Source organism: Trichechus manatus, unplaced genomic scaffold (genome assembly GCF_000243295.1).
Source record: "Trichechus manatus latirostris isolate Lorelei unplaced genomic scaffold, TriManLat1.0 scaffold00081, whole genome shotgun sequence".
Taxonomy (NCBI): domain Eukaryota; kingdom Metazoa; phylum Chordata; class Mammalia; order Sirenia; family Trichechidae; genus Trichechus; species Trichechus manatus.
The window spans coordinates 7,214,914-7,228,556 of NW_004444017.1; the positions used below are offsets into that span (position 1 = coordinate 7,214,914).

Sequence of the window (13,643 nt, forward strand, 5' to 3'; positions counted from 1 at the left end):
TCTTTACTTTCTGTGATGAGTTCTTTTTGTATATGGATTTTCTTTTCTTTTCATTCATTACTGTCGTTTTTGTGTTTATTGATTCTTTTCTGTTTTCTTCTTTGTTTTGGTGAATATATTTATTACTTTTATTTGCAGTTACCCTGAAATTTACATTTATCATCCTAAATTTAAAACACCCTGTTATATCTTGAGATCGCCTTGACTTTCTCTCCATATGGAAGTTCTGTAGCTGTAGCATCCATTCCTTCCTTTGTTTTGAAGTTGTCTTTGTTTACGTTTTTATATCTCTGATTCCCTTTAATCAATTTTGTGGCTTTATTTTACTTTTTTGTTGTTGTTGAAGTTTTTACCTGGCTTGGTATCTGGGTGATGCTGTCATGTGTCTTTATCACAGGTTGTTGTCTGACTTCTTTGGTTTTCTATCTGAAGGACTTCTTTTAATATTTCTTGTAGGGTTGAAGTGGCGGTTACAAATTCCCTTGATTTATGCTTATCTGGGAATGTACTAATTTCTCCCTCAGTTTTGAAAGATAGTTTTGTTGGATATATGATTTTTAGTTGGCAGTTCTTTTCTTTCAGGGCTTTGTATATGTCATCCTGTTGCCTTCTTATCTGCTTGGTTTCTGATGAGAAATCTGCTCTTAGTCTTATTGAGGATTTTGTAGGTGATGTTTTGCTTTTCTCGAACTGCTCTCAAAATTCTTTCTTTGTCTTTGGTTCTGGAAAGTTTGATTATGATATGTCTTGGTGAATTTCTTTTGGGGTCTATCCTATATGGAGTTTATTGAGCTTCTTGGATGATAATCTTCTCGTCTTTTTTGATATTTGGAAAGTTTTCTACCATTATGTCCTCAAAAGTTCTCTGTACCGTTTTTTCTGTCTTTCCCTTCTGGGATTCCTCATATGTGTATATTATTCCTCTTAACCTTATCCCTCATAACTTTTAGGCTTTCTTCATTTTTCTTCCATCTGTTTTCCACTTGTTCCTCAAATAGCTTAGCATCAACGGATTTGTCTTCTGTTTCACTGATTCTTTCTTCTGTTGATTCAATTCTGCCTCTGTGTCCTTCCTTTAAGTTGTTTATTTCCGACATTTTATTGTAAACCTTCTGGAAGTCTAATTTTTGTTTTTGTATGCTTTCTATTTCTCTATGGAGTTTGCAATTTTGTTTTTATATTGTTTTCCTGAATTCTTCTAGGTTTTTTTTCTGTGTTTTCCTTGATCTCTTTGGAGAACCTAAATATTAGTCTTTTGAATTCATCATCAGGTAGATCTATTATCAGTTCTTCCCTTAATTTTGCTCATTTGCCTGATCCATTGTATCCTGTTTATTCATATGATTTGTAATTGACTGCTGTCTTTGAGGGATTAAGGTTCTATTATTTTTGTTTATATATTTCTTTATTGATTCTGTATTTGCCTTTTTGTATTGTTTTGCTATATCTGGAGCTTAGCTTTTTCCCTTTGTCTTTATATTGTCTAGCTTCCTTTGTATTGTTTTAATTGATGTTGTTTTGTAGTATTGGTCCGTGTATGACTATGATGCTCCTGGTTGGTTGGTCTATGTATGTGGTGCTGTCGGTTTGGTGGGTGTGCATTTTTTTCTCACTGGTGGGTATGGTAGGTCATGCACACACTATGGTCTTATGTCATAAGGCATGTATGACTCTTCTTAGAGTATTGTTTGGTGGTGCATGAACAGGTCTTTTACCCCAATATGAGGCATCAGGTGTTAGGTGGTCAAGGTCCTTTCACAGCTCTTGCAGGATAATACATTCCATCTGCATTGCTACAAGCAGTCAGTGTGACCTCTGAAGTGCAGGATAGGGTACAGGGAGGGGCAGGCAGGATCAGAGTCCCTCCCTGCTGGGGGCTTTGGCAGGGCAGTCCCACTTGGCTGGGGGTTTTGGCCAGGCAGGGCGTGCAGTCCTGTTCATATGTGAAAGGGTCTGTGAATGAGAGGGGGAGGGGGCAGAGGCTAATGCATTCAGGATGTGGTAGGGCAAAGCAGAGCCTACTAAGGTTTCAAAGATGGTCTGTACATCCAGGGGTTGGAGGTGCAGGACTAGGCTTATGCACCTTGGTGAGGGCTGCCTGAGCCTCATAGGGTGTGTGGGGGTGGAGCTAGGTTTGCATGCCTTGGTGAGAACCTCTAGGCTGTAATCTTTTTTTCTTAATTATGTATCTTTTATTATTGTTATACTTTAAATGAAAGTTTACAATCCAAGTCAGTCTCTCATACAAAGATTTATACACACATTGCTATGTGACCCTAGTTGCTCTGCCTATACTGTGACAGCACACTCCTCCTTTCCCCCTGAGATTTACCATGTATATTCAACCAGCTCCTGACCCTCTCTGCCTTCTCATTTCACCTCTGGACAGGAGCTGCCATTTAGTCTCATGTATCTACTTGAGCTAAGAAGCACACTCTTCACAAGTATTATTTTCTGTCCCATAATGCAGTCTAATCTTTGTCTGAAGAGTTGGCCTTGGGAAGGGTTTTAGTTTTGGGCCAACAGAGAGACCAGGGGCCATGTCTTCCGGGGTCCCTCCAGTCTCAGTCAGACCATTAAGTCTGGTCTTTTTACTAGAATTTGAGCTCTGCACCTCACTTTTCTCCTGCTCCCTCAGGGACTCTCTGGTGTGTTCCCTGTCAGGGTGGTCATTGGTGGTAGCCGGGCACCATCTAGTTCTTCTGGTCTCAGGCTGATGCAGTTTCTGGTTTATGTGGCCCTTTCTGACTCTTGGGCTAATACTTTCCCTGTGTCTTTGATGTTCTTCATTCTCCTTTTAGGCTGTAAACTTTACAGGAGCATATTGCCAGGTCTTTCTCCCAAGGGGCCACTGGGTGGGTTTGCACCACTGACCTTTCAGTTAGCAGCTGAGCACTTAACTGTTGTGCCACCAGGGTTCCCAGGGTTTCTTTTTTTTTTTTGCTAGAGATTACCTAAAAGCTAGGAAAAACCCAAACCTCTCTTTGTTGTTGTTGCTATTGATAGGTGCCCTAGAGTAGATTTTTGACTCACAGTGACCTCATATGACAACTACCCCATAGAGTTTTCTTGGCTGTGATTACCAAGTCTTTCTCCTAAGGAGCTGCTGCGTGGGTTCAAACTGCCAATGTTTCAGTTAGTAGCCGAGTGCTTAACCTCTCTTTGGGTAAAGTTAATTCTTACCTGAGCACCATCGACACTTGTTCTCTTATTTCATCTCTTATGATGCTCCCTCATGCTATCTCTGCATCAACCACTTGAACTCCTTTCTGGGCTTCTCAAATGCATGGGGTAACTCCCATCTTAAGGCCTTTGTCCATCCCATCTTTAACAAAACAAAACCAGCTGCCAACAAGTTGATTCTGATTCATGTTTGCAGTCCCATGTGTACAGAGTAGAACTGCTCCATAGGGTTTTCATGGCTCTGACATTTCAGAAGTAGATCACCGGGCCTTTCTTCTGAGGCACCATTGGGTGGGTTCAAACTGCCAATCTTTAGGAATATTTTATGTTTTGTATTTGTAAGACTACCTTGAATTGTGTTTCAATCATTTCAGAGAATTAAGTATATAAAATTAATAATATTCCTTACAACCTAAGGTAATTCAAAGGAGCACTGGTGGCACAGTGGTTAAGTGCTTGGCTGATAACTGAAAGGTCGGTGGTTTGAACCCACCAGCTGCTCCATGGGCGAAAGATGTGGTAGTTTACTTCCGTAAAGATTACAGCCTAGGAAACCTTATGGGGCAGTTCTACTATGTCCTACAGGGTAGCTAGGAGTTGGAATCAACTTGATGGCACACAACAACAACAACAGCAAAGGTCATTTGAGAAACGTGGTGTTAAACGTTCAGGGAAATTGGATCTATCAATTGCTTCTTTAATTTTCAGCACAGCCCAGCAAGGTCATCATGTGACCCGGACACACAGATGCTCTAGGCCTGACCCTGGAAGCTTTCCTTTTATGTGCAAGACATAATTATCAAAAGTATTTGCTAATATTTCCCAGGCAGAGAATATGCTTTCTTCCTTCTCTCTAAAGTTCCCTACATACCTGAGTTCTAAACATCCATACTGGCTGGTTCACCGCTAACCTCCCTGGTGAATCCTGCTACAGTTACCTCTTTTCCCGATTTCCTGGATTTCTGAGCAGTGGGAACCCTTGTGTTTTGGTCATCTTTTCAATATGTGCCTCACTTTCCTAAGTATATGCAATGAGTTTTCCTGGACCTCAAAAGGCTAAGGAAACACTGACTGATTAATACCCGCAAATTACTATTTTCCAGCGTCTGAAAACTCCCTCAGTCTCATCCTAGGAATGTCTATAAAATTGTTATTAACTCCTTTCACTGCAACCAAACTTTTAGACAAATGAGAGTTTTTGGACTGAATGAGACAAGGAAATAAAGTATAGAAGTAACGAGACCAGAGTAGATAAGAATCTTTAAAGGAAAAAATCTTTATTCTTTTCATGGAGTGACAAAATTTTAGTGCCTTTCCTTGCTGACCTATGGACACAACTCTAGCTGAGTGTGAGTTGCTAAGCAGCATGGATTTAATTAGAGGTGCTGTCTCTCATTACCAGCATCTGAGACATTTCCTGCATCCTATCCACATATACGGGCTTCTGGAAGACGTTATGTCAAAGGCCTCCTTGTTAATACTCTTCAGAAAATGGAAAAGAAGGGTGGTCAGCAATACTGAGATTAGAAAGATAAAACATAACGTGGATTGAAAGACTATTTCTAGGATAGTACAGGTTTCTATGAAGCTTACAAGAAAGCTAAAAAATTTATTTCCTGGCTGCTTGTAAATTCTGCCTTTCTTACTTTCGTAGATATGAATTTATAATAAAAGTTTTTAGAGCATAATAATTAAACAATTAAAATTATATTCCATGCATGGACCTTAACACACAGAGACACACAGTTCCTAATGTACAAATATATTTCCTTTCCTTAGCCAGATCTGTCAATAAAGTAAAGAGATATCCTATGTGTTTTCATTTGAATTCTCAGTGAAAGCAAAACCTGATTCTGCCTTGTTTTGAGCAGGGATAAGTCCAGCTTCATTCTCAGCACTAATAAATATTTTAAGGTGATACAAGTTGTTGATAGCAATTTCACTCAACTAACTCATTTATTTCTTACTAACTGCCTACCACATGCAATTTATTGCTTTATTCAGAAATGGATACAATGGCATGTATAAGATATGGTTCCATCTCCAAGGAGCCTACTATACAGGAGATCCCTATACATAATAACAACACAAAGTACAAAGTGATAGAAAATGATTAATTATAATTAAAATATTTAATTAGTATAGAAATTACTGACTGCTTCCCACTCTCTCTTTCTCTGTATCATTTCCCTATTTTCCTCCTAATTTTCTTTATATTAATAAAAATATTACCAATAATAATATACCTACCCATTTTTGAGTACTAATAATGTGTCATTGTACTAATCCTTTTTCACACATGATCACATTATTTCTAGTATGAGTTAAAATCCTCACAGAAGAAGGAATATACTTCCTGCCTTTACCTCATTTATAATGAATGCTGTTTCTCAGTCCTAGAACCTTAGACCATGAGGGAATAGTGAAAATCTATTTTTGGCTAAAAATGGTCTCCAACATTGGGGTTTTGCCTCCACACTCTTTATTTGGTTTTAATCTCTCTTCTCCTAACCTTCTTCATCATTTGCATTGAGAGCTCCATATTTCAGAACATCAAAACCACAGGTTCTTATATACCTCACAAAGGTCATTCTTTCATGGGTCCTGAATAAACAAGGCAGAGATTTCAAAACTATTAAGACCTAAAATTACCAAGATCTAGTGGAAGTGATGGCAATCTCTGGCTTGGACCGGAGGGTTGCTGGAGATGCCTTTGATTGAGCAGGTTTGAGGAATTGAGTAGGTTTTGGGGAAGAAGATGGCAAAAAAAGTTTTGGAACATCTCATTAAGTGACATCTTTAATATCCAAAGTATATGTCTACTAGTTTGTTGTAGAGATGAGAGGCCTACAAGGAAGATGTAAATTCACCAATGATGTTGGCTTGGGCTGGAAACTTATATGGACTGAGGAGAGCAGAGGAGTCTGTGTGACAGTCCAAGCTGACACTGGGTCTCTCTCATCGTTTTGCTGGTTCAGTGAATAGAGCTTTGGGGTGAACCCAGTCTGAGAGTTTCAGGTAAGATCCTGTCTCATCCCTTTCCAAACTGGTCGCTGTCTTCCTCGTACTGAGGTAAAATTTAAGAACTCCCCTGCTTTCCTCATCTGAAAATAAATTAAAACAAATATCTTTACCAAAGTCACTGACATTTGAGTGGTAATAAAGTGAACATTTTGATTTTGGCCATCTAGGACTTTCATGTCCTCTTAACTCAACTGGAATTCAAAAACCTATTTAGAGAGAGAGAGAAATTTTTTTTTTTTATTATTTTTAGATTATATAATTTCCAATCTTGGAAAATCCAAGTTAATCATCAGTATAACCATCAATATAGCTGGGTACAAAAATCAATGAACAAAAATCAGTGAACTGTCCAAATGCTAACAAACACCAGTTAGAAACTAAAATATAAGAAAAAATTCCGTTTATATTAGCAACAATGAGATGTATTGTCTATGAGTAAATTTAATAGGAAAGTATATGCTATTTCTAAGGATTTTAAAATGCTATTACAAAAAACAAAACAAAACAAAAAACCCTCAAATTGATTCTGACCCGTAGCTACTATTAGAGAATATATAAAAGAGTTGAGTTGATTGGATAAATATCTTGTTCTTATATAGGAAGACTCACTGTTATAAAAGTGTCATTTGTTGTAAATTAATCATTATTTTCTTATGATTAAAAAATTACTAACATTTTTGAGACTGAAATGAAAGCTGTACACCAGATGTGACACTGATATCTTAAGGACAGGCACACACACTGGAACCATTCCAGGCAAGTCAAGACTGATGGTCCCCCTACCCTGGAACCATTTGCCAAACTCTATGATTGGTGTCTTAGTCATCTAGTGCTGCCATAAGAGAAATACCACAAGTGGATGGTTTTAACAAAGAGAAGTTTATTTCCTTACAGTAAAGTAGGCTAAAAGTCCAAATTCAAGGTCTCAGCTCCAGGGGAAGGCTTTCTCTCTCTCGGCCTTCTCATCAGTGTTCCCAGACTAGGAGCTTCTTGGCACAGGGACCCTGGTCCAAAGGACACACTCTGCTCCCAGCACTGCTTTCTTGATGGTATGAGGTCCCCCTGTCTCTCTGCTCACTTCTGTCTTTTATATCTCAGATTGCCTCAGGACACAATCCAGTCTTGTAGATCCAGTCCTGCCTTACTAACACAACTGCCACACATCCTCTCTCATTAACATCATAGAGGCAGGTTTACAACATACAGGAAAATCACACAGTACCAGGAATCATGGCCTAGCCAAATTGATACACACATTTTTTGGGGGACATAATTCAAACCATGACAATTGGTTTCATTGTTTTTATTTTGTTTTAACAGATTGATGGACAAGATTCAAAGAAGAAGAGAAAAAGTCTGGAGTGTTCCTAAAGTTGGAAATTTAATAGGAGACCTCAACCATAAAGTTGAGACTCTGAAATATATATTCTACATGTAAGCATGAACTATGCTAGCAGAACGGAAGGCAAATTGACTGTTTCAAATAGATGGGGTGGAAATCACTCCTGAGATTTGCATTTTCAATTTATCCTTTGTGTAGGTTTTCACCCTAAATGCATACTGTCTGAGCAATCCAAAGATTCTTAATTTTGAAACTAATCTAGAGTGATCCTGAACTGGAGGTGTCCCCAGGAGTCTGACAGAACTCTTCTCTGGAAAATCATACCTTCATCTAGGTGTTGAAAGCACCACAAATAAAATTAAGAAGAAAATAAGGAGCCATATATTAAACTAGCTAAACAGGTAGGAAATAAGTTATCATAAATGAAAACTGACAGGTATAAGAGACAACAAAACAAATCTACTATGATTATTGATATGGGTATTCATAGAATGTAAAATAAATGCATTGCTATATTTAAAAAATATGCACACAAATAAGAAACTAAGAATGATTAAGAAAATTATTAAAATAATTATTTAGAATTTTTAGACACAAAAATTTGATATTAAAAACAAATGACAATTTTAATAGTATATTAGACACAGCTGGAGAGAGGATAAGTCAACTGGAATATAGAGCTGAAGAACTTGTCTACAATGCCAGAAAAAGATACCAACAAATGGGAAAATAAAAGAAGTTGAGAGACATAGAGGATAGAGTGTAACGTTCTAGCACATGTCTAATCAGAGTTCCAGACAGAGGTGAGAAACTGAATGGTGCAGAGAGAACATTTAAAATAACAGAGACTCTCCAAAAATTATTAAAAACACCAATGAAAACATTTAAGAAGTTAATGAATACAAGGCAAAAAATAAAAATTAACCATTACTAGATATACTTTATTGAAACTACAGAACACTACAAACAAAAAGGGTATCTTAAAAGAAGCTGGAGTAGAAACAAAGGTGTTATTATTCAAAGATGATTAGGACATGCATGTAGAAGATCCAGAGAAATTTAGAGACAAATATTTAAAATATGTAATATATTTTAGTAAGTCTAATCAATATGGTTGGATTCCTAAGTCCATCTATGAACACTTAGATTGTGAAAAAAATTTTAAAAGATAGTTTAAGCAAGGGAGAGTCCAAATACTATTGGGATCATGTTTAAAGAACCCAGGAACTGACTTTAAGAGGTTCCCATGAGCTAAATTTGGGACAACTTAAGCATCAAAAGGAATGTCAGTAATGGGTAAAATAATGAATCAAATAAATCCATAAATACATTGTAATACTCAGAGATAGTGATAGAGATGATAGATAAATAGAGAGCATGCAAATATGTTCATATTTTAACAATTGATGAATTAAGGTAACAGGTGGTCATTGCACCATTCTTTCAACTTTTCTGTACATTTGTAAAAGTTCTAAATAAAAAATTATGAAAAATTTTTCAAAAGTATCAAAATTATTAGTCATCTGTGAATAAGTCTAACAAAATATGTAAATGTTTTTATGGATAAAATTAAAAAATATGAGATAAGAAAATTTAAAAACTTAAATTTTTTTTTCTAATTTGAAAAATTTTAATGAGATTTAAAAAATATGTTAAAGATATCCAGATCATTGGAAACTCATATCATGATTAGGGATTAGAAATGTCAATAATGTAATGACGTTAGTTCTTCCCTGATGGATTATTGTTTCAGTACTATGTTATGTAACCATTTACTGTCTATGTTTAACTTGCTAAGGTGATTCTAAATTTTTACAGAAGAATGAATGATCAAGAATAGCCAAAACATTCTTAAAGAAGAAGGGGTAAGGCAAAAATTTTACCATTCTGGACAGCAAGATTTGTTTTTTGTTTTAATTAAGACAGTATGGAATGGTAAGTAGGCCAGTTGAAGAGAGAGGCCAGAAACAGACTTATGGACATTTGATATATGATAAAGATGACAATGAAGATCTTTGGGCAAATATGGACTTTTAAATAATTGGTTCTTGGACATCCGAACATCTATTTAAAAAAAGTATATATATTTGTATTCTTTTTTCACATAGTACTAAAAACCCAATTTCAAGTGAATTATAGACCCAAATTTGGATGTAAAACCTGTAAGATTTTTCAAGATAATATAGGAGAATATTGTCAAGATCTCAAAGTGGGAAAGGACACAACACTCATCTGCTAAAAAGGAAAGGCATGATTAACTTGACTACATTAAAAGTAAGAACTTTTTTCATGAAAATATACCGTAATGAGAATGAAAAAAGAAGGCACAAATTAGAAATATTCAACAAATATATCTGAATCTGACAAAAGATTAATATCCAGAATACATAAATGTGGTACATCGATTATAAAAATACCTCTCAATTCTTTACCTTTCCCGTATCCACACTCTTTGCAATGTGGCTATGCAGTTCCTCGCCTTAAAAGGTGGTGTCTCTTTCCCCATCCATTGACTCTGGCCTGGACTTGTGACTTATTTTGGCCGATAGAATTTGTCAGAAACAATGGTGTGTCAGTTCTGAGCCTAGACCTGAAAAGGCTTTGCATGTATCCACTCACTCTCTTGAAAACTTGCTACCGAAACTTGCGGTGGAGCCTGGGTAGTCAGTTAAAGGATGAAAACTACATGGAAGAGAGCTGAGGCACACCTGATCACAGCCCACTCAGCTCCAGGGGCAGAGCTGCCTCACACAAGAGGTCCCAGTCAAGGACAGAAGAACTGTTCAGCTCTACTCAGCCTAAATTTTGTATTGAAGTGTTTTATTACTATACAGCTATAACTAATGGGAGCCCTAGTAGCGCAGTGGTTAAGAGCTCGGCTCCTAACCAAAAGGTGTGCAGTTTGAATCTACCAGCCACTCCTTGGAAACCCTATGGGGCAGTTCTACTCTGCCGTATAGGGTGTCTATGAATCAGAGTTGACTCGATGGCAACGGGTTTGATTTCTTTTTTTTTCGGGGTAGAGGGTACAATAATTATGTCCTACAAGTAAATAAAAAGATAGACAACCTAATAAAATGAACAAAGGACTTGAACAGGCACTTTGGAAAAGAAGAAACTGAGTGAATAAATATATACAAATTCAACTACATTAATAATCAGGGCAATGAAAAGTAAAGTCAGAATGAGAGGTTATCACAAATCCTCCAGATTGGCAAGAAGGTGAAAGACTAATAATGTCAAGTGCTGGCTAGAATGTGGAGCAAGGAGGGATCTTCTATGTGGCTCATAGGAGTAGGTAAAAACCACTTTGGAAAAAGTTTGATATTACTTAATAAATGTGAACCTGCTCATATCCTACTACCGATCAGTTTCATTGCTATATCTAGAAATATATCCTGTGGATACTCTGCTGTCTGTGCACCAGCACACACATAATAGAATGTTTCTAGCAGCATAATGGCAAGTACAAACAGACAAGCAATGAAACAACACAAACACTCCTAACACAATTTGGATAAATAAATCATTACATATTCCTGAGATACAAGACTATGCAGAACTAAAACTGAACAAACTACAGCTGCATGCATCATATGAATGAATCTCATAATGTTAGACAAATAAAGCAAGTTACCAAGAAATACCGTGTGATTCTACTTACATAAAGTTTAAAAGCATGTGGATTAAAAAGGATATTAAGTGATACATCCTTAAGTAGCAAAACTATGAAAACAGTTAAAGGAACAATTGATTATTACAAGTTAGAAGAATGGATACCCGCAGCAGAGGGAGATATGATCAATGAGCTTAGGACAGGCATAACGTGCAATTTGAAACCTGAATAGTCCTCAGGTGTTCAGCTTATTGTTATAATTTTAACTATAACCCAAACTAAACCTGTTGCCATGGAGTTGGTTCTGACTCATAGCAACCCTATAGGACAGAGTAGAACTACCCCATAGGGTTTCCAAGGAGCTGGTGGATTTGAATTGTGGAACTTTTGGTTAGCAGCGGAGCTCTTAACCATTGTGCCACCAGGGCTCCAATTTTTAACTATGGATATCATTTTATACACTTTTGTGTTTGTGATACATTGCACATTTTAGAAAGCCATGGCAAGCAAGCTGAATCAATTAACACATTTCTCACACTGACATCACATGCTTGACATCAAAAGTGTGTATCTTCTCAGATCAAAGTTAAAACGTGTATCTCTGAAATCAACATTTAAAAGTAATGTTATACTAGTTTGTGTAGTTTGCAGTAATTTTTAAAGAGCATATATACTTTTATGTATAAGGAATATCTTGGAAGTTGTAAAGGCCAACAGAGATTGGTATGGAGAAGACTGGGCAACTGGGGACTGAGGAACAGATTGGGAAGAGACTTGTCATTCTATATCTTTTATGTGATATAAATTTTTTAAAAATTTATAAACCAGATAATAACATTTTTGGTTGCTCCAGGAATGGGGTCTCTTTCTGCAGACACTCAGGGAGGAAGAGATTGTCATCAGGACCTTGGTCTTCACAATTCGGAGGCCCAGCAGTTTAGGTGGGGATCATCCATTGTATCTGGTTAGGTGGACACATATGAGGACAGTGTAATTCACAGCCTTCAACTAGTTCCTGGCAAAAGAATCCTGAAGTTTTGGAGACTGAGAAATCACCTAATCTAATTATCTCTTTTATGAAATGAAGAAAATGATACGCCTCTTGCACAGGGTTACAGAGTAAATTGCAGGGAAGGCTAGAGTACAAATCTCTGATTTCTGCCCGGTCCTTTTCCATCTAGCCGTGCTGCCCCTCCCGTTGTTTTTCATGAGGGAGAAAAACCCTAGTGAACACACTTAAGGCATCTGTGTATGGGAAATGTCAGGGAAATCAACAGGGCCCTAAGTTGTCTTGAACCTTATATTGAAGGATACCTGTGAAGGTTATAACCTAGGCACCATGACACCACAGCCCTGCTCATCACCTTCATGTTCTCTTTAATCTTCTTCTCATTGTAACTCTTGGCCAGGACCATGACCCCATGCTGTAGCTGGTAGCAAAGGGCAATCAGGGCTGGGGTTCTCTTGTGATTTTTTGCCAGGGCACAAAGAACTGGATTATCCAAGAGAACAGGGGAGCTCTGGTCCACCCTGGAAGGAAATGCAGACATGCTCAACACCTGAGGCTGAATTTTTAATTTGTCAGGAGGCTTCTGAAACAGACTAAGGTGGTCCCCTCTTGATTAGTGGTTCTCCAATTGTGGTGCCTGGACCAGCATCATCTGCATCACCTGGGAACTTGTTAGAAATGCAAATTCTAGTGCTTTACCCAGATATATTGGATCAGAGCTGATGGGGACCCAGCATTCTGTGTTTTAAAAAGCCCTCCAGATTATTTTGATGCTCTCTTGAGTTTGAGAACAATGGTTCCAGGCCCTTGGATTTCCTCTTTTGCTTCTCAGTGGCTGTTTTTCTTCTCTGGGCATTGGCCCAGAGGAAGAAGTATGAAAGGAGGAAAAGAAATGGGAAGACTTGGACAATTTTTGTTTTAATTTTTCTAAGATAATGGTGAAAATCAAGTAGGCTGCAGAGGAGAACTACTCATTTTCATCCTTAATTATAGTGTGTAATATTAGTGCAGAAGTTTCTAAAATGTTTTCAGATGGTAATTTTTTTCTATCCTCATAGACCTGGGTTTTACTTATTATTTTCCTGATTTTAGAATAAGACAACTGAAGCTTATAAAGGGTATTATGTGAACTGTGTTAATCAGTTAATAAGTGTCAAAATCACGACTTGAGTTTGTTTTTTGTCTCAATTTTTGACTTACATATAGATTTTAAGACAGACATTTATTATTGAATATATATAACCAGACACATAATGTAAAAGCATTGGGCTGGGCAATGGGATAGTAAGGAAGTATTCCTGAAGTTTCTTTCACCCATTTACCCAATAAATTGACAGTTGACACCAGGAAATAGACTATGATATGATTAAAGATGTTTCTTCAATAATGGTATTTTATTTTTTAAATATTATGTTTTAGGTAAAAGTTTACATAAGAAATTAGGTTCCCATTTAACAATTTCTACACAG

General features: G+C 37.0%; 1 pseudogene; it reads right to left on the reverse strand.

Annotated features, from left to right (window-relative positions):
- Positions 1-4,657: 4,657 nt before the first annotated feature.
- LOC101342264 (aldo-keto reductase family 1 member C1 homolog) overlaps positions 4,658-13,643 on the reverse strand; it is a 23,127-nt pseudogene continuing 14,141 nt past the window's right edge.